Source organism: Macaca thibetana, chromosome 7 (assembly GCF_024542745.1).
Source record: "Macaca thibetana thibetana isolate TM-01 chromosome 7, ASM2454274v1, whole genome shotgun sequence".
In the NCBI taxonomy this organism is placed as follows: domain Eukaryota; kingdom Metazoa; phylum Chordata; class Mammalia; order Primates; family Cercopithecidae; genus Macaca; species Macaca thibetana.
Window position 1 is genome coordinate 101,315,557 of NC_065584.1, and position 24,602 is coordinate 101,340,158.

The window sequence follows — 24,602 nt, forward strand, 5'->3', positions numbered from 1 at the left end:
GCAAGATGGGGGATGCATCTTGAGTGTCACAAGGTCAGTATTACTATTCCCAATTTTGCAGATGGGAAAACTAGCTCAGACGAAGAGGGGAAGGAGTGCCCTGTGGGCTCTGAATTAGATCAGACCAACCTCTCCACCTGGATACCCACTTTCCACATGCTGTCCACTGGCCGCCATATTCAAACCCAAGGCCAGATTCTGGGCCACACTGCCTCTGCCTCACACCACCATGGTCTCGGAGTCTGTCACCCACGGTAGAAGAGAGAACAGTGAACTCGATACTGGGTAAAAGCAGTTGCACATTCAAAGGGAAGGATAGCTATAAACTTGAGACTTGTTTCTTTACTCCCCTTTTCCCCAGCACTCATCAAGGAGGTAACATGCCTTCAGAGGCATCTGCCACCTCTCCTAACCTAAGGAGACAGTAGGAGCTATAGTGCAGAACTGGGCAGATAGGAGGAAGGCTTGACATTGTCTGCTTAAGGACAAGATGAGATGGGACAGAGGATGTGGGCCCCCTTCCCTCCTCCAGAAGACCATGGGTGCTACATCAGGGGGATACAACATTGCAAAAAGCAAAAGGCCAGCCTCATCCTGAGCAGCCACAGTCCCTTGGCACTGTGGGCAGGCTGGTAGGCTTGGGCCAACCCTGTAATTTTACAGACTGAGGCACAGCAGGGATATGGAACACACAATTAGGAGATAAATCCGGACTGGGTGGTATGCTGCTCACCCCTCTAGCACTGCACCAAGGCTCCCAGGGGCCCAGCATAGAGCCCTCCCATCTTGATTCTCCAGGTGTACTGCCAGCCCCAAGCAGGAGACACTGCAGAGGCATCCTTTGGCAACCCAAATGAACTCAAGCTGCTTCCCAAAGCCCAGGCTGATTCTTTGGGAGACAAGGACTCACTGGGGGCTGATAGTCCCTCCTATGCAAGGGCTGTAGCCCCTGTAACACACCCCATGCAGTCACCCAAATGGCATTTGGCTTAGAAAAGAAGGGAAAATCCTGGTCCAATTTACTACTCTTTTTTCTCCCGAAGAGACAGCCCTCAAAGGAGATACAATATACAAAGCATTAGCACAGAACCTGGCACAGAGTAAGTGCTCAGTAAATGGTTCCTGTCCCCATCATCATGACTCATTATGACTTCCTCGATGCCCATTTCTCACCTCCCAGGTTCATGTGAGGAGCCTTCTTTTTATAAATTCAAAGCTTACTGGAGCTGGAAGGCCCTTAACCCAGTCCAGGGTTTCCAGGGCAGGAAACTGGAGTTTCTGAGGGGGAAAGGGGGCTGGAGGCAAGCCCAGACCCACAGCCAGGGGTCCTCCAAGGGGAGAAAGCTAACTGAGGCCCCTCTGCCCTTTGACAGCAGTATGAGCCCAGCACCTCCCCGGAAAATCTCTCTGAGGCCCTGAGGCTTGGCAGGGAGCCAGGGCAGGAGGCCTCTCCAAGAAGACGCTGGCTCTGAGCCAAGACGCATCCCAGAAGCTCCAGCACAGGGAGAGCAGCAGAGGCTGAGGGGAGGAGGGGCAGCCAGGAGAGGGGTGACAAGGAGCCCTCGGGCCAAAGGAAACAAACCTGCTGAAAGTGGGTTTGGCACGAACCTGGGATGCATGGCTGCCTTCCCGTGCCCTGTGGTTTCTGCACATCTGGGAGACTATGAAATCACTGCTAGGGACGGGGAAAGGAGGACAACCCTCCTGTTATCTACAGCTGTGCCCATTCAAACTCCACTGGGGCACTGCTAAACCTTCATCCAAAGATTCTTCTGGGGTTTACCTATTGGCTGCCTTGTCCCCACCTTAAATGCTGAAAAATACAATGTTGTCTACAGATTCAAGCCACGACTTCTGCCTCCAAGGACTGAGGGGTAATCCCCATTTAAAGGGCTGTACTAGGCACTCCTAAAAGCCCCTTAAGGCACGAGGCTCTCTATGTGCCTCCTCTCTAGCTTTTCCATGGACCTCTATGCACAGAGCCCTGTGTGGCCACAAGCCTCCTGGGGGAGATCAGGATTAGTTACTAAGCACTGGGGATGGAAGAGGTCTTGAGCCTCTAGTGTAGACCTCACTATCCAATGAAAATATGTCAGTTCCAAGTATAATTTTAAATGTTTCCGAAGCTTCATTAAAATGTAAGAATGAACATGTCATTTTAACAATATATTGTACTTAACCCAACATTATCATTTCAACATGCCACGTTGACCACATTTCATGAGATCAACAGCATGGGTGTCTAGTGGTTATACAGGACAACAGCAACCTCTCCCCATTTTCAGATGAGGATGAGAATGTGGTCCAAGTATCTAAGAAAAGGGCAAGAGGATAGAAAGGGAAGTCCCAGCTGTGCCCATCAGCCTTTCTCTTCAGCTTCCAAATACACAGTCATGGCCTATGAAATAGATAATTTTATGATCAATCAAATTCAGGGAGACTGCAACGTAAACCTATTTTGAAGCAGACAACCCAGAGAGGAGCAGAAATGAATATACTTGACATTACAAGGCTAAGGAACAAAGACCAACAGGAAGACACAAGAGGGAGGCTCTGGAAGACCTCTGCATTAGATGCCAGTCTTGCTAAGGACCTCTGTTTGTACAATCTCTGCTCAGGGCTACCTGGCTCCTATGGGGTGTAAATACTCCAGCACTGGGTCTGGTGAATTTTCTACCATGTATCCCTGTAGGAACTACCCACAAAAGCTCCTCTCTGCTTTAGAAGGCAAGAACAAGTCGTGCATTTACCCAGTGCTTCTAGTCTTCTTACTCCGAGTCGCCATGCCAACACACAGTCATAATTACCGAGGAACGCGTCAATAGTGGCAGCATTGACAAAGACACTATATCAGGGCCTGTAAGCTAAGCAAGGTCAGGCTCCTCGAAGCCCCCCAGCTTCCTGCCCACTTCCTTTATTCCACTCTGATCCATTTCTTTCTCTTCATTCTTTCTCTCCCACCCAGATGGTCTCTGATTATATTTTCTCTGTAGAGAAAGGAACTACAGCTCAGCATATAAAACACTTTTATAGCAATTGGGAGACAGGTTCTCCTTGGAGTCCTGATTTTAACTTGTGGGAAAAGTCCCTTTAACATCCAGGCCTCAGTTATTTTGCCGTGAATGGGGAGAATATTTTGGATATTGCCTATTCAGCAGATGGGTGGCTGCATTTAATTCGCCTTCTAAATTCAGGGCTGATTTGTGTTATCTAGTCAACTCTAAGATCATCTTTCTGATCTGCACCAGAGGTACCAGAAGCTCAGGGAAACAAAAGACGGTTCAGATCAGAGAGGGAGCTGGTTTTAACACCTCAAGAACAGCAGGGCTTGTATTTCTCCCCAGGAAAGGCAAAAATCTCAAAAAAGGAGCCAGGAGCAGCTGAATGGTGGGCTCTATCAGATTATAAAAAGACAAGTGGGATGGATGAGAACTATCAGGCTAAATGACAAGCATCCTGAGGCCCCCAGTGAAACAGGACATGCACCCATTTAAAATGAGAGGTCAGAAAAAGAAGGCAGACAGCCATCACCAGGGCCCTACGCAAGAGCGCCCCAATTTCAGAACACCCAGTGCACCAACATCTGAACTTACAAAGGAGATAAATTGGAGGTTGATGATTAGCATCACAAAATGATTATTCCCTTTGTAAAAGGCTTCACTGCAGGACTGCTTTAAATAGTGCATTTAAACCATGATCTGATTTGCTAAATTCGATTTATACACATCTACTGCCTAAGCTGGCGTGCGGCTGTATTTACATGTCTTCCCTTGGCACAGAGGAGGGGAGAAGCCAGCCATTATTTGGGGCCTTTAATCCTTGTAGACAGTAACTAATCTGGGGAGCTGAACCCTGTTTTTCTTCCACAGCTGGGACTTTAGCTGCAAACCAGCCCTAGTTACCTACTCTGCTTTGTTCATGCAGATTCTACCCAAAGACGACAGAATTTGGCCAGGATCTGTTGGAGCCTTTCTGCCAATAGGGACTCCCATCAAGAAGCACAACCCTCCCCACACCCAGGGGTGACACTTTTCCAGCCTAGAATTCCAGAGAATCTGGTCTGTTGCAGGTCACTAAATTTATTCAGCACCTACAGTTATCATGCCAGGGATTCAAATGCTACCTTTTGGGAGCCATGGAAATTTACTAATCTAAGCCACATTCTGTGATTTGTACTTAAGCCGTGGGAATCAAACCTGAGCAAGTACAGAAAGGCTGTCTCTCCACCCAAAGAGGACAAAAAAAATGAGTCGGCCAGGTCTCATGGCCACTGTGCTGGTGGGGAAACCTCCCTTGGTTCACCTAAAGGGACTTGCAGGTGTTACTGACAACATAGTCCCCCAAGAGACAAATGACCCTTTCCTATAAGGTCCAATAATGTGATGGGGCAGAATAGGATGATTGCCAAAAGGGAAAACACACTACCCACCTCGTACCACTTGCCAGGAGAGAGACCTAGGGAATTAAGGATCAGGAACCTAACATTAAAAAAATAAAGGCCCCCTTGAAAACTGAAGTCAGGGACTTCCCCTCTACCACCACCCCCCCATCCCCTCATTATCAGAGGTTTTAGCCCCACTCAATTATCAAATATTTAGAGACACCCACAATGATGAGTCCAGCCCAGCACTAGGAACTGGGAGAAAAGAAAGGAACAAGGCAGCATCCAGGTCTGAGCAATTTATAGTGAGGAATGGAGTCGCTAGACCACAATTAAACTGTCTCCAAGTTGAGAAGCCCACTAAAGCCTGCTCATGAGAGGATGGGAACTGGACTGGGAGTCAGGACCCCTGGGTCTCAGTCCTCACTGTACTAGCTAATTTTGTGACCTTGGTGAAAATCACGTAACCTCTCTGGACCTGGTTCCTCATCAGTGACATGAGCAGTTGACCTACATAACCACTAAGCTTTACATTTTCTATAAGCCTCATGCAGGAAAAACGTTCATCTCTCTAAAATCCTGACGAGTTTCATTTTAAAAACAAGGTTATCACCACCATGTTTTCTTTTCGTGGCTGCCAGGAAGCTCAGAATAATCACATTATTCAGTCATACAATCTGAGGCCAGGGCTTTAGACTGGGAGGTTGGGGGATGACAGGAGAGCCCTCACTTGTGAGGCAGGGCTGTGTGGGGATGGGGACTTGGATTCAGGAGAGGCTTGGTGCTTATTTGAAAGATGAAACCACAACGGTGATGAATCCCTGTGTTTCTGTGTACTTGCAGAGAGACAGGTTGGGAACGCAGGCCTTGAGGCAGATAGCCCCGAGTCCACAACCGGCTCTACCACATCCTAGCTATGGCAAAAGACACAAATAGTGAATCATCACCCTATCTGTCAAGGTGAGGTCGAATTCTCTTGAAGCTGTTAGCAATAGCCCTGGCACAAAGCGGGACTCCAAAGACACAAACTAGTATTACTGAAGTTTCTTGGTCACTCTGCATATAAATGCACACATCTGGGATCTGCTTCAAGGCAGCGGTGGGTCAAGGCGGACAGCTAGAAAAACAGTGATTGTGCTTAAATTATTCACGAGGGTAGGATAGGGGCAAAGGAGGCAGAAGAGCAGAAGCTCTGGCCCTTAGGCCTGGAGGGGGCAAGCTCAAACATGCAGCTCCAATGCCCGGCCCCCTTCATTCGCATCTGACCCGCAGCCTGCCCTGGGATGGTGTGAATGGAGCCTCTCGGCCGGTCCTCAGACCCAACCACACGGACCATGGAGGCCCTCGCAAGCTCCTGTCCGGGTCTCGAGGCCCACGGCTCCCTGGCCCGTGGCTATCCTTGCACTTGGGACCACACTCAGTCCCAGGAGGGCGGCTCGCCATGTCAGGCTTCGCGGTTCCAAGAAAACGCGGGCGTTAGCCACGCACCTAGCACTCCTCGAAAACAATCAAAGAGCTCGAAGCGCTCTCGGTTGCAGACTCCAAAATAACGCCATTGTTCCCTACGCGGGGAATACCGTTTCCGCCCCTGCCCGGGGCGGGCAGCCCAGTGAGGAGGGCTCTTACCGGACGCCTTTCTCCCCAGCAGCCACGACACGCACAGCCGGGTTCGGCGGCTGCGGCTCCGGGGACCGGGCAGCCGCGACGGAGGGTCCGGCTGGCTGTGGGCAGGAAAACGGCAGCCATTCGCTCCTCTAGGCCTCGGGGTAATGAATAACGGGGCATCTGTCTGGGGCGAGCGGGCAGGGAGCGCTCGACGCGCGTTCCGCTTCCGTGGGCCGCGCGGCTGGACGAGTGCGAGGAGGGGATCGGCGGGCCCTTGGCGCGGTGACCTCCCGGGTGCCCACGCAGCCATCTTGCCGCCCCTCTTCGCGCTCTCAAAATGGCCTCCCGGGTCCGCGGCGCGGGCCGAGGGGAAACAGCCGCGGGCCTGCCGGCGTCCTTCCCTCCTGCCTCCCCAGCCCCGGGCGGCCAGTGGGCGCGCGCCCCCAGTGCCCGCACTCTGGGGCCTGCGACGACCTTCCCGGCCTGATGCCAGTTCTGGGCTGCGGGCGCTTCAGGTTGCGAAGGCCGTAGGCCCAGGCGGTGCCCTGGCATAGACAAGGTGTGAATGCTTGGAAAGGATTCTTTGCTTAGGCTCTTGCCCTACTGCGGCTTCCGAGTTTGTGCCTCTTTTTCCCGTTTCCCTAGCTCTGGGTGGGGAGCGCCGGTCCAGGCCCTGAGCTCCGCGGGGGCCGGCCTGGTCCTACGCAGGCGGGAAGCAGCCACGCCACTCCCAGCTAAGGCTCTAGCAACCGAGCGCCTCAGGCTCCCGCGAACGCCGGGTGTCCAAGAAGCCGCCTCCGGTGCTAGAACCGCCAGAGCCGCCATTTACTTTGCGCCCACTGTGTGCTACACGCCGTGCTCTGCCAAATTATGTCATAGAGCACAACAAGCCAGCAGGTGTATGGTTAAAGCCATTTCACAGGTTGAGGGTGAGGGATGACATTGGATCCGGGCCTAGGGAGGAGGGGAGTAGTCTTGCTGGTGACCCAGGTAAAAACATAGGCGCACTACCAACCTGATCCTGGAATTTCCCAACCTCCCAACCCGCAGCCCACTCTCTGAGCCATCTGGGGCGGAGTGCGGGTGCGGGCAGCCAGCTCCTCCTCCCACTCCCTGGCTCTGGTCGCTCACCTCTCCTCCGGTGGGCCCTCCTACTAGTAAGTGCTGCTAGCTGCTGGCGAGTTCGTGACTGCGAAGAGGGCGCTGATCGCAGGCAGAAACCGCGCCAAGGAGGGAGGCACCAGCAGGGGAGTAACTGTAAAACAGAGCCGAGATATCAGGCACCCCCCACGACCGCCCAGAAACATACCAGGCCTTCTTGAAGGTGCACTCAGGGTCGCCTAGCGTTGGCCTGGGGGCGGAGACACACGCGTCCTCAGGTCACAACCACAGCCTGGGGAGGTTGCTGGTCACTGGTGGCGCCTCAACCATGCCCTCCCGGGACGCAGGAGAGAAATCGGGTGGGGCACCGGCTAAGGGGATTGGGGGTCTCCGGCTGTTCCGTCTCACCCGGAGCTCCTTACCCGCCAGCTAACCATGCTTCCAGCCACCTGCTTGGCTACCGCAGGGGCAGGCGAGGGCAGCGCCCCTCTGCCTGCTCAGAGCTGGAGTTCCGGAAATGGAGAACCATGAGGTTCTCACCTGCGACCCAGACAGCACATCGTGGAAAGCCTGCCAGAGACCACCTCGGGACAACCCTGGCTGCTCCGGACAGCGCCACTCGTGAATCCTGAGATTCGGAACCTTCCAGAGCTGGAACCCCAGGCCATTTTCCGCAGGTGCCAACTGTTAGAAATGTCATACCCCAAGCTAACGCGGGCCTCCCGGCAGCACCCCCTTGGCTCCCAGCCCCAGCCGTCTTGGCAACGCAAGTCAGTCCAGATCCTGCTCCCTTCAAATCTCTAAAGACATTTATGTGTCCCCCTCCCCAGGCAGCCAAGCTGGGAACTTTACACCCATGTGCAACCCCGCTCCACAAGCCGTTTTTTGGGGTGCCGATTCTCCCACTTCAGACCCAGTGTGTATGGCATGCCCTGGGGGAGGAAGGCAGCCCGTCATCCGTCCTTCAATACGATTTGGGGTATCTATTGGGGTGTTCACTGTCTCCAGCAGGTGGAATTTCAAACTTCGGATCCAGACATTTATATGCATCCCTTGCCCCAGCCTGGAAAAAAGAGCTACCATTTGCTCAGTGCCCATTGTATGCCAGGCACTTTATTTGTATATTTTACTTAATTCTCACATAACCCTTGGAGGTATGGGTACTATTGTCCCCATTTCACCCAGAGATGCCTGTGACTTGTCAAGGATACAGAGTTGTAAAGTCCAAAGCATGCAAAAGAACTCTGTCCCACAGGCATGGACATGTCTCCAGTCCCCAGCTGCTGCCCTTCTGGAATCTGGACTGCCAATTTATTAACCTGGTCCTGGATAGTCCTGGATCTTCCACCCTAGTGCCTCAAATCAGGAATTGTCACCTTCAGAGGCAGAATAGGCCACAGAGGGAAGCCAGTCCTCCTGCTCTCCCCATGACCAGTGATGGGGAATTTCTGCAGCCCTTCTGGACACCCCAGAAGCATTTCCACCCCTCTTTAGCGTAGGTCCAGAACCTTGAGGGAATCTGGTGAAGTGTCACACTGTCCAACAATTCACTCCCAATTTTTAAAATCCTAGTCTACACTGTCAAAGAAGTGGGTGAACTCTCATTATCAGGATAATTCAAGCAGAAGAGAAGGAGATGCATTGTCAGGGAGGGCTTGGTATTTTTACACACAACCCCAGTGTAGACCTAAGGAGACTCAGGAGCTAAAGAAAGCATTTTGAGGAAACGCTCCTCTCTTGAGTTCCTTACAAGGGATTTCATCCCTTCGTTTCAATAGAGGAACTGATATTCAGGCAGGAAACCCTAGCTTTCCCAACCTCCATTCTGAGAGGTGCTTTTTCTTTAAATGACGTTAATGTGACGTTGTTTCTTCTTTTTCAATGAAACCTCTGTAAGAGACAACTTCCATTAAAGAAAAAATTATATCCATTGGGCCTGAAGTGAAAGGAATAAAAAGCAAAAGTGAAGGAAAAAAAAATAGGTTTTTGTTTTTTGTTTTTTGTTTTTTTTCAGAAGAGGGCCAAGGACACAGCCCCTACCTGTAGGCTGCCTGAGACGGCAAAGATGGCAGCTGTAGTTGAGATGGGTGGGTACCATCAGACTTGGGAGACATCAGGACTAGGGGTAATGGAAAGGACAAGGGTCTGAAGCCACAGTCTCCAGAGGGCAGAGGAGAGAGGTCTTTCATAAAACAAATTCAGGTCAATGATGTAAGTCCAGCCTACCCAGGAGGGTGCCCATGGTGCCCAAATCCCTTTCCAACTCCATCTTCCAACTCCATCTTCACCCCAATAAGAGAGAGAAGGCCTGAGAAATACCACCCAGTGCAGTTCTGCAATACACAAAGAGCCAGGATTTGACCAGAGATAGAGGAAAGCAGCTCCACTCATAGTACCCCCTAATTCATGGAGGGCGGGGCAGGGGGGACAAAAACTAGGTTGCAAACTGAGGGGGGTTGGAACAGTGAGGCTGACCAGTGAGGGGCTCCAGTGTCTGTGCAGATGGAAGCTGAAAGGAAGTTCTAATTAGCACAAAGCCAGCACCTTCCATTAATAGCTCACCACTGCTCCTGGATACCGCTGAAGGCAGCCAAGTTGGAACGTGTGAGGCTCACCTGTCCCCAGCTCATTAACAGACCTCGGGTGAGAACAGGGCTCTCCTGGAGGACGACCAGCCCACACCAGCTCCCCCAACCAAAAAAAAAAAAAAAAAAATTCTAATGACAGGTTTGACTTCCGGGCCCATCCAAGGGGACAGTGTTTAACACAAGTCCAGTGCTCCTGGACACATGCTCAACCAGGCCTCCCTGGACAGTGCTCCCTCCAGACTCGAAATAAATTCATTTTTAAAAGCCCTGGCATACATTCCATTTATATGAAACTCTGGATAGGTAAAACTAATCTATGGTAAGAGACGTTGGAATGGGGACTGGCAGGGATTGACTGCTGAGAGGTAGGAAAGAAGTTTTTGGAATGAAGGAAATGAGGTTTATCTTGGGTGTTGGGTACATGGGTATAAATGCATTTGTTAGAACCCACAGAACTGTACACCTATGATCTGTTTCTAGATGTAAATTATACCTCTATTAATATAGGTGCGTGTATATGTATGTGCATCTATATCACACACATATCCTTACAAAGGTCTCGGCCCCTTACTGTTTTCCCCATAGCCTGTGATCTCGTTGATGTGAAGGTTCACACCCTTTTCAAGGGTCACAGTGGAAAAAGAGGCCAGAGCAGATGGGGAAATGGGGCTGTGCACATCTCACAAACACGTGGCCAGGGCCGGGTGGGGAAGAGGAATGTCTGAATTGAATCAATTAGCTGCAGAAAACTTCAGAAAAGAAGTAAGGCCCTTTATAAAAACAAAGCCCACTCCTTAATCCCCAAAGGCAATCCTCTCCTCTACTCCCATGGCCATTCCTCAGTAAACAAAGAAATCCCTCCTTCCACATCCACACCTCAATATTCATTATGGGCTGACGTTAAAGGCTGCATTCCAGCCTCCCAGAGTGCCCTAATGACTGGAAACCCAAGGGCAGATGACTGAGGGCTCTCTTTCTCTCTGTCTCTCTCTCTCCCCCCACTCCATTCTCTCCCTATCTCCTCTGTCCATCCCATGGCAGTCTGTAGCAGTGTTCTTTCTTTGCTTTTCCCACTTTCTTTCTTCAAATTAGTGAATAAGCAAACCAAGCAAATCAAGGCAAAGACATCACTAACTCTACTTTGTTCATTTATTTTGACAAGTGCAGTTTAATTTTAATTATTTATGGTAATACTTCATAGTAGGCGAGTAAATGTGCCAGGGTATATTTGGTAACATTAATGAAGTCTGCCTAATAGGAACCTTCACTCCAGCACCCCGCCTGGAGAACTGCTTGCTGGAGAAGTGGGGTGAGACCACTGGTCTGTGGTAGGGTTTGCAATTTTTTGTGGGGGTGGGGAGGTGGGGAACTTAATGGGTTTGAGGATTAGCGAAGGGAAAATTAACCCGATTCTAGAGAAGAAGCAAATACGTAAGCCCATAATCATGTGTCGATGTGGATTGTGTGTATTTAAACACCGAGAGAGCACACTTTGTGATAAGGAGGCCCAGGCGTGCACACATGCCACATACATATTTACACATGAATCTCAAATGTGCATATCAGCAGAGGCCCAAAGAAATTAGGCTCTGGGCAATTAAAAATTGAAATAAAAATGGAAAATGTGATACACAGAGTTCTATATCTCTTCAAAGTGCCTTTCTCCTATTTATATGCATCAAGTGGGCAAACACAGTGAAAAATTTGGATGATAATAAAAAAGGTAGGGGGTTTCTTCAGCCTGTGATCACATAGGAATGCTCCCCTCAACACACAATGAACCATGAAACACTGGTCTCAGTCAATGCAACGTTGTTATTTTAAATGGGGCTGATGATTTATAGCACCCCACCCTGCCTTCAACCTTAACATAACTGATTGTTAATATAAGCATATGATTTGATATATAGACCCTGTATACATATATATATGCACACATAGAATGGGTATATTACATATACGAATGTGCAATCATTTTGTCCAAACACATAGGTAACTGGTACACCTTAAGATATATGCTTCAAGCCATTTATATTAAAATTATCTATAATGATGATAGATTTAAGTCATAACATAATTAATACTGGACTTTTGAGAATAGAAATATTTGACTTTTTTTTTTTAAAGTACCAAGGGCTTCCTGTTTCTCATCTCTGCTTTGTTTGTCCATGCCCAGGGTAGTATAAGGACATTTCAAGAGACAGAAGTGGGTTATCACCTTGAGACCAACTGCATACCTGCCTCAGGATAGAGTCCAGAATGCCCCCAGAATATAAAAGCCTGGGTTTAGTCCAGCTCCTGGGGCAAGAAATATTAAACCTGGCCATTGCTGGCTTCTTTTACTGGATGATCCCACTTGAGAAAATGGGGCCTCTCCACCACTAAGGTACGCCAAAGGAGGAGGCCCCTTTCTTGGCACAGCCACGTGTAGGAGAAGGTTAGGAATATATCCAACTGACTCTCGAGTACCTGACAGGCCATAAATGCAGGTGCTCCTGGAAGTGGCCTCACAACAGCTTCCTACCCTCTCCAACCAGAGGGCTGTCTTGGCTATGAGAGCAGGGTCATCAGCTGAAGGCACCTCGCTCCCAGCTTTCTTGCCTGGCCCCAAGCTCCTTGAACCCTTCTCCTTAAAGCCCTGGCCTGGCTCTGGCGTGGGAAAGGCGGTTTGGAGCTTTTCACAAATCCACTATCCCCTTGAACCAAAACCAATTAGCCTGGCCCAAGGTCCTGTCATTGAGGCCCTGGCCCTCTTTTCAAACCCCTGCAGCTCAACTGCGGTGAGGGGCTGGCCAGTGAATGCCGGGACCACTTAAAGTGGTGCTTAAGCCAGACCAGACTTGAAGGAAGGAGCCAGAGCTTTAGGAGCTGTAGCGCCCCATTCTCAGAGCCACTGACCAAGGTTTTGTTCCAGCCACAGCCCCCACCCTGGCTCTATTTTTAAAAATCCTCCCCTCCTCTGCCAGCTGTCTGGAGAAGAGATGAAAAGCTGGCTCTAGGAAGCCACCAGACACCCAAACTTGGCTGCCCTGGACAGAAAGGACATCCTCAGGTTCTGAATCCTGCCCCCAAAGGTCTTGCACTCCCTGCTAAGGGAGAAGGAGCTGTAACACTGAAAGAGCACCCAGTGTGCACTCAAGGCTTTCCATGCATGAGCCTGCACAGCAGCCCATCTTCTGGATGCAAAAACTAAGACCTAGGGAAAGCGACTTGTCTAAAATCACAGCACTTAACAGCAAGAAAAATGAGGGGCAAGCGTCTGGAGGCTCCTGAACACCACTGTCTTTGGCAGAGAGACATAGAAGAGGATGAGAGACCAAGATAAGCCTTTATACCAGAGCTAGGTCCTGCGGGGGATGAGACGACTCGTGGAAGAGCCGCCCCAGAACGAGCCCAGGCCCCTACCCAGGCGCCTTCCACAATATCCATTTGTCCCCCGCCTGACCCAGCTGAACTGACTGTAGGCAAAATGGGGTGGGAATGGGGAGGAGGTGCCACGGCCTGCCTCCGTCCGCCCCTCCCCAGCACCTGTCCCCACCTTCCCTTCACACCCATCCAGGCGGAGTGAAGACTCGCCCTCTACGATGGGCAGCATCGCCAGGGCGCCCTAGCCGTCGCCATGGTGACGTGCATCCCACCCTAGGTCAGAGCTGATTGGTCACTCTATCCAGGCTGGTGGAGCGGGCAGCCAAAGTCAAGGCGGGATGGGGGAACTGGGGACACCCAGCCACAACGTACACGACAGATGCCAAGGGGGAAGGAAGGCCACTAAAATGGCGCCGCGGCCTCCAAAGGCCGCTGCTGTGGGTGCGCATACGCGGGTTGGAGAAATCCCGGCGGTTCTCCACCGCGCGGCCTCGCCTGGGCCCTGGAGGGCGCATCCGTCCCGCCTGGGCTGTCCAGTGACTCGAGGCCAAGCGCTCCTTGCCCAGCCCGGACCCGGGCGCCTGAGTCAGCGAACAGGCCGGCTCGCCCCAGCTGGCCGAGCCCGACCCGCCGCGCGCTCGGGCCAGGCGAGCGCGGCGCGGAGCGGCGCGGCGGATTAGCCCTGAGCCCGAAGCCTCGAGGGCGCAGGGCGGGCGCGTTTGGGGTGTGAGGGCGGGGCGGGCGGCGGCCGCGCCTCTAATCCCGGCGCTGCGTGTGGGAGCGGCCGGATCAGGGAATTAGCGCTGTAACTTCGGATTAGTAACGCTCGCTAAATGAGTGCCTAATTCCGACCCTTCATGCTTTTCAGCGTCGCGGCTGGGTCCTAGGAGGCCTCCTGGCCAGGCTCCCTCCGCTCTCTGGTCCCATTTCCCGGGAGGTCCGGCCGCGGCCAGTAGAGAACTCTCCGGCCTGTGGAGATCAGGTCTCAGGGCCGCGCCGCAGCCTCCTCTTGGCGGCGCATTTCATTGACCCGGGCAGAGGCCCATGCAGTCCCACCGCGTTCGGAGTTGGGAGTTCGTGGACCAGAGAAAAGGAAGCCCCGGATGCCTCGCCCACCACGGTGGCTGTCCCGATCGCTGCCCTGTCAGTGGCCTTCTGTGCGACCTTCCGCGAGCCACTGGGCCTTTTTACACCATTTCTAGGTGTAAAATCAAAGGAATGGGGTGAGGAGTATCCGAGATTCTCTAAGATTCTGGCTTCCAAGCTGCAGCAGATTCTCGGAATCTCCAACGCCTTTTTGGATGAAGAAAGAGTAGCACAAACTGGAGACAAAAATGAAGCCCAAACGTGGGGACCCAGTGGCCAGAGGAGGGTTGGGGAAGGCCTTCCTGGGGCACAGGAATGGAGGAGAGGAGGGGCTGAGAAGGCCCCAGACCCGTCCCGCTACTCCAGGTCCAGGCAGGCCTGAAGAAGTTGATGGGCCCAGGCACTAATTTTAAGTCTGTGCCTTGGGCTTTAAGTGTCCAAGGGGGATTCGAACATTGCTCTATTAGGGGCAGGCACTCGTACCAGGAGGCCGAAATGGGATGAGTTGGCCTCTGGCCTCTCTCCGAGGGCCATTTCCGGAACGTGTGGGATGGGCTCCTGGAGATTAGAACTGGCATGCTCATCGCCCTCCGCAGCCTTGCTGCCGCGATCTTTCTCTGAAGCGGGAGGTTTGCATCAACAGATTTTCGTAGAAAGCGGAAAAATGCCGCGTTGCCCTCTCGCACAGACTCCTCCTTCATTGGACCCTCAACTAGGGTTTCAGCCCAGCCCAGATGGTATGGGACAGTGGTGTTTAAAAACAACACTCATCTGAACTGCGTAGACACTGCTGGGAAGCTGCAAAGCCACCCTGGCAAGTGAAGGATTAGTTCTTGCAACACAGCAAAGGGGTAGGGGTGGTGGGAGGGGAAGATCGAAGCCTGGGGCCCGGGGTTTGCCCACACCCGCTGGCCGGTGAGGGAGGGAGGCAGGGAGTGCAGGGCAAGGGGGCAGGAAGCGCTGCTCCGGTTTCCTCCGAAATGAGGTCACCATCAGCACACAGGCTCCCAGGTGCGTTGGGAAGGGAGGGATGGCCCAAGGGATGCAGCCCATAGCCTCGTGAATCCCAAAACACTCTAGTCACCCTTCACCAGCCTCCTGTCAGAAAAAAAGGGAGACTGGCCTTTCAAAATGGAGGAGGGGTACAATGGGATTCAGAAAACCTTCTGTCCGTGATTATCTCTGAGGAGAACTGGGGACCGAAGTAGGAGGGCAGCTGACTTTCCCTGCCTGGTCTTTTGTTTGTATTTTTATTTAATTTTACTGTGAATGCTAACACACTCACAGGGTTCACAATTCCAAGGTATACAGTGAATATCTCCCTCCACCGTCCACCTCAGCCACACAGTTCTTCTCCTCAGAGCCAAGGGGTTTTCCTTTTGCACTGTTTGAATTTTCACCATTTACATATATACCCTATTTTCAAAATATTTTTGTTAGGCAAAGAACAAAAAACGCTTGCAAGAGTGAAGATGGAAAAAATACTTCTATTTTTACAAGAGGGCTGGGCAAAGGCTGGGAGAAGAGGGGCCATGAAAATCACTGAGGGAGAGGCTCTGGGGAATGAAGTGAGCCAAGATGTACATAAGGTGGCCTGGGGTCCAGCTCTGCCTTCTGAGCTGTGTGACCCTTAGGGAGTCACTTCAGATCCCCAGATCTGTTTCCTCTCATGTAAAAGGGTGAGGGGATTGCGGTCAGGGCTGGGTGGTGGTGCCAGTTCATTTCAGCCTGTCTATCACAGCACTCACATACCCATATACTTAGAAAGCCCCCCTACAAATCAGGGAGTCTGAGCCTACCTTTCTTCCTTTATTCCCTGAAGCCGGGCAGTGTCCCTTCCTTGGTCTACAGCCACTGGTTGGGGAGCTTGGGAGGTTTCCCGAGCTGCAGGAGCCCTGAGCTTCAGGACAAGCCAAGGCATCAGGGTGAAAAGTGACCTGAAGGCAGATGAGAAACTCCAGAGGGACCCTAGCACTGTGCGGGGCCAGGACCCCCACGCACTGAGCAGGGGCAAACCCCACTGCCTGAGCCCAGTTAAGAGGGGCTGGGAGCCCGAGTGGCCGGGTGTGCTGCATTGGGTTGCCATGGGAACGAATTCAGATTTCCCCCAATTGCTTTTTTATTTGCTAGACATTGTAATACATCTTATGTCGTGACTTCTTGGGGCAGGGAGGAGGGGGAACTCTGGGAGCTTGCCTGCACCTTAACCTTGCGGGAAGTGAGGGAGGCTCGGGCAGGAGCAGTCCAGTCGGGGCTGGCGTAGAGGTAGGGAAACTGAGCTCGGTTCCTCCCGCCTGCCGGCTCTTGGTTTGTATGCAGGGCAGGGCCGGCCCGTCGGGGAGGGAGGCCCCTGCCCTGGCCCCTTGCCATTGAGCGCACTCCCCGCCAGTTCTGCTCCGCTTCACGCTGCACACAGACCCCCCAACTGCACACAAAGGCAGCTGCCAGAGCCCGTGAAAAGTGATCAAATTATCAAGAACTTGACCTCACCGAGGGGCGAAGCTCCGGCAACCCCCCAGCCGTATGCTAATGGCGCTCAGGGGCTGACTCGTCGAATAATTCGATAAAGGCCGCATTGTTGGCGGCAGGGCAGCCCCCAGCCCACCCCATTCACTCCCTCCACCCACCCCCTACCGACCGCTGTCTCTCTCCCATCGCATTTGCATCCCAAAATCCCCGTCCGCGGCTCCGGGAGCGGATTGTTCCAGCCTGATTTATGGGGTGAAGGCGAAGGCTGGCGCTTTCCCCTTCCAGCGACCCCTCTGCAACCCCAACCCCCTCCCTCTCCCCGGCTCGCTCCACTTTGGGGTTCCTGCTCCGGCGTTGGGGGATAGGGGTGGGGTACCAGGAAAGAGGAGAACTGGGGGAAAGCTGGCACTGCAAGTGGCCCCAGAGAGAGAGCCGAGGTCAGGTACCTGGTCGGGGCGCGGCCGCTCCGTGGAGCTGGAGTCCGCTGGGCCGGCGCTGGGCTCCTCTCAGCTCCTCTCGGCTCCTCTGGCTCTTGCTGGCCGGGCCGGGGCGGTCGGCCGGGCGGGCGCTCGCACGCAGAAGTTGTGAGAGTCATTTCTACTTTCGGTTATCTAGCTTTATGACGGCTCTGTGGCACTCATACAGCTAGATAACCAAAGAGAGAAACGGGCCTCCCTTCGCCACTGCCGCTGCCGCGCCGTGGGCTCCACGTGCTGCTGCCGGCCGGGCGCGGAAGCCTGAGCGGACGCCGTTCCCGGATCCCGGGGCGCAAGCGGAGAACCAGAGGGAATGGACAGACACATGCACAGGCTGACTCCCGCCACCGAGGCCGACAGCCCCCGCCCAGTTCCCTTCCTCCCTCGCCTTCCCGGCGCATTCCTCCCCTGCTCCCCGTTCCGTGCGTCCAGGCACCGGCGCTGGCGGCCTCGACGGCGTCCCGGGGCGCACGGAGGGCACCCGCGCCGAGCGCTTAGAGAGCCTCGGGCGCCCCCGCCGCCCCCAGCGCACTGGACCGCCGGCCCTTCTCTCGCAGGCTAATCGCCCCGCGGGGAAGTGACGTCAGTCCAGGGATCGGCCAATCACAGGCTCTCATTCAAATCCCAGCCCCCTTCCCGCGCTCCGCACCACCCAGCCTTACAATGGCCTCGGCGTTCACGGCTTCCCAGCCCGGAGGGTAAGGAAGCGCCCCCTCTGCCCTCAGAAGCTTTAGGGCTGCGCGCTTGGGTGCGCACCGTCTAGTCTTTCCCCCAAACTCCTCCGTCTTCCTCCCAGGGCCCAGGGAGCCCAGTAGCCACTGCAGACCATCAGAGTTTGGGAGACAAGAATGCTCGAGTGACAAGGTTTAGGGACTCGTGTGATAGGACCTGGAGGTCTCCACAGGAGGGCCGAGAGCGCTCACGGAGAGGCCAAGAGCAGAAGCCGGTTCACGTTTAACTTCTCTCTTCCTTTCCCCATGCCCAGCACTTGCAGTAGATCTAACCCACACGGCAGAGACCAGGGATTGGGGGAGGAATTAAGTGTCCGGGTGAGCGCAGGTCGGTGTCTGACCCATAACACCTGGCACTCAGAGGTTCCTGAGCTATGCTCCACTTGGGCCAGGCCTTGGCCTTGGCCCTGAGTACCAGGCTGCTGGGTCCCTTCTCTCTCTCGGTTCCTAACCACACTAGGAGTGTAAAACTGATTGTGCCAAGCACCTTGGAGAAGTCCTAGGCTCTATCTTGGCTCCTGGTTAAATTCAGATTTCACCAAAAATTAAAGCACAAAGCCATGCCTCCACTCTCCTTCTCCAGCTCTCAGCACACACGTGTCCCACTCACTCCGAGTAGCCACAACAGTGGAAAGAGACTGCCACCTTGGGTCTCCCTGAATCACCCCTAAACTGAGCCTGGCAGCTGAATTGGTGGTAACATTGCAGCCTTCCAGAAGTGAGTGGCCTATGGGTACCACTTTGTGCTCATCCCAGCCATCACCCCCTTCTTCCCTGCTGCTGTGGCTACCCTCCAGCCTTGAGCCCTATGATTCACCTCCACCTGTCAGCCATCCCCAAGAGGCAAAGGACTAAATATGAAAAATGCAATATCTTTGCTCCTAGATGCCCCCAGAAAAATCTTAAGCCCAATAGCTAGGGAGAGATTTTACGTGGGACTAGGCAAGTGGATTCCCAGATGCCAGCCGTCAATACATGGGAGTCACAGAGACTCTCACTGCTGCTGTCTACAGTGAGCACTGTGGGGTTAGATGGAGCTACACGCGCAGATTCATTTTAGTGGGGTCTGGGGCACTGGGCCACTCTGGGCCAGGCAAAATCCTGGCAGGATGGGTTGGAAAGAAGGGGCCAAAAGTGGATGGTTTGGAAAATACTTCATGATTTTACTAAAAGCCCCTTCCTTCCGTATACTCCCCTAAAAATGACCACGTGGATTTTGTCAAGTTTCGGATTTTGTCAAGTGCCTCTTTCCCCACTACTTGTCTGTAGTTTGTTCTAATTTCATCCCAACTCTAAATCCGAGGCAGGTGACATCCTGCTCTCATTCCAGCCAGCTTGTGACCAACCAAACCTACCATTTACATGTCTCCCTCGAAATCCCACTTCACAGACACATTCCTTTTTCCAGAAGGTGAACAAGGGCTGGACAGCTGAACCAGCAGAGGATCAGAGAGGCCCTTCACGGTTCAGGAAGGAAGCTCTGAATTTGGGCCCGAGACAGTTAATTCCTAGGATTTCCATAATTGGGAGGCGCCCCTTGCTTCCCCTCCTCCTGCAGCTCCAGGAACCTGCACCCTCTTCCCTTCTTGATGTGTGTGTGGGCGGCCTTCAGAGCCCTAGTCCTTTTGGGGCCACCCAGGGGTGGGAAGGGTGGGGCTGCGGAGGCAGGGAGAGGCCCAGAAGCATGGTTCACCTGAGAGAGAGGGAAAAAAGAGAGGAAGCGAGGGGGAAGAGAGAGCGAGGAACGAGCCCCTCAGAGTGTGATTTAAGCAGGATGCTGCACAAAATGGCTCCTCAGCGAGACTCACGGTAACCGCGCGCGGAGGCCAGCCTGCAAGCCTAGGGCGGGTTGGGGCTTTGGGAGAAAAAATTAAAAGCCTGATTTTAATTCAGTTCAGATGCATCAGAGCCACAACTCTAGTGTCTTTTTGGGAAATCGAGTCCCTTTTGGGAGCAAGTGAGGCTGGCCAGGGGGAGGCTCCCACACCCTGCTTGAGTGGGACCTGCCCCAAAATCAGTGCCTCCTCCACCTCACTGCAGCCCCATTCCCTGGAAGAAAGCCACAGAAAGACGGAGACTCAAGGCCATAGGCTCCTGAGAGGAGGCTCCTGAGAGGTGGGTCAAGGCAGCTGCAGTCTCCGTGGGTTGGCAGCCAGCTTCCACACACAGCTTAACAGGAGCCCGGGAAGCCATCCAGGTCGACACCAGGCAAAAGCGCATTGTGTGGGCTGGGCACTGCCAGCTGAGGCTGGCAGACTGCTGGGCAGGCCAATTCAGAGACCAAGTCAGGAGAACCTGACCTGCCACCAGCATTGACCCAGATTGCCCCTTTGCCTGCAATTCAGGCTGGGTCTGGGTTCCATGAGCTTTCCTCACACCAAACCCCCGGCCTTGGCCTTCAGCCCCAGCACAGTCCCTAAATTTTCGGAAGATCAGGTACTGGGTCTGGTTGGCCACTTGGGCACCCAGGCCAAAGCACCAGTGGCAGTGGTCGGGCCCTGGCCATGGTGCTGAGAGCTGCCTGCCAGGCCTGCCTCTCCACCTCCCAACTTGCCCTGAACTTCTTCCACCTCCTCCCCTCAGTCCTGAACCCAGGCTCCAGGGGCACCTGCAGCTACCAGGAGAAGCTAACAGCCAGAGAAAGAGAAAGCCTCAGCAACTAGGTGCCTCCACTGAGGGCCTGGGACTCAATTTTTCACATTCAAACCTCTACTCAGGAAAGAGAGCCCCTGGGCCATGAAACTCCCATATCCAGATCAATGGAAATGCCCATTCCTACTGCAAACACATGCATGTCCTGCACTCCCTCAACTCAGCAAATCTACACAATACCCGCTCACACACTTGGCCCATACACCCATCTAGCAGCCAGTCTAAGACAGGTGGCTGGTACCTTGCCCATGTCTGTACACGTGTACACTCTTGTACCCACTGGCAGTGGCAGCTGCTTGGACTCCAAGCTGGCTTTGGCCCAAGTTCCTGTTTACTATTAGTAGTTATACAACTCAGTGCAGGAGACCTGACAATCCACAGGAGTGTGTCTTCTATTTCAGGACATAGCAAATTAAGGGGTTAAGTGGCAGGAGAAGGGGACAGTTCTGACCCTAGTCAATAGCCCTGTGCAGGTACCCTTCTACTGAGACCAGACTTGCCCTGATCTAGAGGCTGGGAGCCGGAGGCCAGTGGAACTCCCCAGTTACTACTCCAGGTAGATGCAGCCACCCAGCCTGCGATTCAACCTGGAGCTAGTGCTCCTTTCCTGAGCCCCAAAGGTTCTTAATTAGGAGACAGTGTTTCCAGCCACAATCTAGGCTAAGTCCAGGGTGCCCTCACTCCACTGCCCCCTCCCTCCCTTGTTCCTTCCTCAGGCCCAAGCTTTGATTAAGCTGATCTCCCTATTGTCTGGAGGCCGGCAGGACTGCTAGCTGAGAGACCCAGCATTGGGCCAGTTCAGATAGACCCAGCTCCCTGTACCCAGGAGGTCCCAGAGCCTGCACACCCACCTTCACGTACACATGGTCAATTGTGCACTAATGCTCTCTCTGGTTCCCACATCCAGCCTCTCTCCTCAGCAGCTGAGGTGTGGGCTCTGGGGAGGCCTAAACTGGGCAAGAACCTGAAAACACCCCTCCTGAAAAGACCTGGACAAAGGAGAACCCCTTCCCTGGGATCTCCAGCAGCAGATACTGCTAATGGAAGTCCTGAGGGGGACCCTGTATGATGCCCCCATCTCAGTGTCTACTTAGCCTAACCTCTGGCCACTGTTCCTTGATTGAAAGGTAGACCCTCAAACTCCATCGTCTTCCACTCCATGGCTTAAGAATCCCCCTCCTCCAGGATATGGGGACACAAAAGGGGGCTCCCTCCAGGCCCAGCACCTCGATTTATCCCCAGCCACAAAGACTCCTTGTGTTTTTCTGGACTCCAGTACTGCTTCTGTGATCTGACCCTGGAACTTCTCCCAGCTTCTGCTACCTCCTGCTCTGATGGGTCCAAACTGGACCAACTCCCCCACCAACCCTTCCCCCAAAGAAGCCCCTCACTTGGCTCAACCTCCACCGCTGCCCTTATTCTTCTCCAGCTCAGTGGAGCCTAGGCTGGAGGAGGCTGCAGAGACGCCCACGGACAGACCAAAGAGGCCTGTTCTGGGGCACGGAGTGGGGAGCAGAGTGGATAGGATTTCCCAACAACTTCCCATTTCAGAGGGGGAAAAACGTCGTAAATCTTGTCTAAAGTGGGTGCTGTGTGGTGCATTTTTCTCAAAATATTTTTTTCAGGAAGCTGCTTTCTAGGTTATTATTTTTTGTGGGGGAGGGGATAAGAAGGAAGGGGTGGGGGGCAGTGGCTAGGGAGAGGGCGATCCTGGGACTCACAGGAACCTCACTTCAGAAACCTTCCTTTCTGCTAAACCTGTCTGCAGTCCACAACTTCCAACCGACCCTGCACCCTTCCCCTTTCTGCTCACCCAAAGTCCTCACCTCTGGGCGCTTCCCACTGCCCCACAACCCTTTGCCCGGGATGACTGGGTCCTGCCTCCCACCCGCAGTGGGAGCGCACCCCTCATCCCGCCCCAGCGGCAAAGGGAAGCCCCAACTGCCTGAGCTGCCCAAGGGGGCCGGGCAGGGATGTCCCAGCCCCCTCTCTCAGTCCAGCCCAGCTCCCTGACGCTGCCCTGGCCGAAGCCACCGCCCTCACTCCCTAGCCCTCGCTCCCCAGCCTCGCCGAGACACAGCGGGCAGTGGCACTTACGGACCAGGAAGGGGGCCCGGGCCCCAGCGAGGCAGCGGCGCGGGTGGGGCGGCTGTGGGGACAGCGGCTCCTCCGCCCCGATCAGGCGCGTTCCCGGGCTCAGGCCCAGCTCCCGCCGCTCTCCGGGCGCCCCTGCCCCGGCGAGCGCATGGCAGACAGCTGCGGGAGGCAGGCACGGCAGTGGCGGAGCGGGGGCTCCTGGCCGCGCGCCGCTTCTCTGGGCTCTGAGCGGCTCCCAGCGCCGCCTTCTCGGGCGGGCACGGCCCGCAGTGACGTCAGCGCGACTCCCCCCGCTCCCCCCTTCACCCCGACCAGTGCGGAATGGAGGGGGCGGAGGCAGGCTGTGAGGGGCGCCCAGCCGTGTGCTTTGGCCTTTCCTCCCCACGCCCCGCTTGCCTCCCAGCTTTTCCCTGGGAGTCGCAACGCCATTCGTCCCCTCTCTCCTTCCTGCGCCGCCAGACTCACCCGGAGCCACCAACGACCTGGGAGGTGATGGCAAGCAGCGGGTTGGAAGCCTCGCTGGCAGCTCCAGACTCAGGGATCCGGGCTGCTTTGGGAAGAATGGAGAGCTGAGGGCATGAGGGGCGTCCACCTCCGGGCTGAAAGGGGGCGTCTTGTCTTCACCCCCAGCATAGGTGTTGGTTATGCTGGGGATATCCACGCTGGCTTGGCTGGTGCCGGGGGGGCCCCCGTGTGAGCTCAGAAGGGATCTTTTAGCTCGGGAAAACATGTCCCATTCGGAGCTGGGATGCCCTCCAGGCTGGGTCCTGCTTCTCCAAGACCCAGAGCAGCCCCGCGGCCCTCCTACCCGCCATCTGCCCGAGGTTGTGCACCTGCAAACTCGCGGGGCCGACGGCGCCGCGGGGCTGACTGCGCCCCGGAGCCGCTGTCCAAATGCTGAATCTGGCCTCCCCTGGACCGGCTCCCGAAGTCCCGCTCCACGTTTCCCGCAGGGGCGGGCAAGGGGTTCTGGGACACACAACGCGGAGGACCCAGGAAACTTTGGGGCTCCAAGATGATATTGGAAAGCTTCAGGATAGGGGGCGATCGGCCGAAGGGAGACAGAAGCCAAGAGAGCAGGCAGAGCAGCACTCCTGGCACGCCGAACCACGCGCCCCTGGTGACTCGCCCCGGGTCCCCTCCGCCTGCGTGTGTTTCTCCCACTTCCACAGCAGGGGAGGTCCCTAGGCTGAACTTGTCAGCAGGTCTCACCATTCATCACAAGCCAGCCAGACAGGCCAAGTTCATGAGCAATACTGTTAACCCCTTGCAAGCCAAGCGCCTTCCACAGGGGGAAGCCTCCTGGCCAGGGAGTGTTCTCTAGGATTCCAGAGGCACCGCCTCCCACGAACGTGGCAGCCACTTCTCCTTTCTTCTTTTCGGCTCCTCTCCTAACCATTTATTCCATCATTTTATTTACCCTTTTGGTTTCCACAGTCTTTCAAGTTCCTCCTCTTCTAAGTTAGTTTGATACCAGTATAACTGACTGCCTTTTAAATGTCTTCTTTTCCTATGCTGTGGCTGTGCTCATTGTGGAAAAATTAGAAAATTTAGAAAAAAATGAAATAAAATAATAATTGGCACTATAGTTTACACCTAGAGGCCTGACTTTAAAATAAAAAAATATATTCTCATAGAAGAACCTAGATTGCTGGTTGTGTGGGGCGGGGAGTGAAGAAGGGGTTGAGAGAGAGAACCCAGTCTTTCTGAAGTGGATGGGGAAGGAAAAACAAAAACAAGCTCTGCGAAAGGGCTCAAAGAGGAGGCCCTGTCCTCCTGTTAGAGGAGCCAAGGAGGGAAGCAGCGCCATGTATGGTTAGACATAGGGGCGCAGACACCCCCTCCACTCACTGGTCCCTGTTCTAGCTCCAAAGCTCTAGGGAAGCTTCTCCTGGCCTTGACCGTGTGTGTGTGTGTGTGTGTGTGTGTGTGTGTGTTGTGGGGGTAGGTGCTTCCTGCCCTGGGTGAAAGCTCAGTCCTGCTCCTGAACCCCAGTCATCTCCTGGAGAACTTTATCTGACTCTGCTTGAGGTCTGGTAGACTTAGGCCA

General features: G+C 54.1%; 1 long non-coding RNA gene across 3 annotated transcripts in view; it reads right to left on the reverse strand.

Annotated features, from left to right (window-relative positions):
• Window positions 1-22,767, reverse strand: part of LOC126958939 (uncharacterized) — a 37,037-nt gene extending 14,270 nt beyond the window's left edge. For all 3 annotated transcript variants that reach the window (XR_007727407.1, XR_007727406.1, XR_007727408.1), the window contains exon 1: window positions 22,553-22,767. This is a non-coding gene — a long non-coding RNA (uncharacterized LOC126958939). The remainder of the gene's footprint in view (window positions 1-22,552) is intronic.
• Window positions 22,768-24,602: the final 1,835 nt, after the last annotated feature.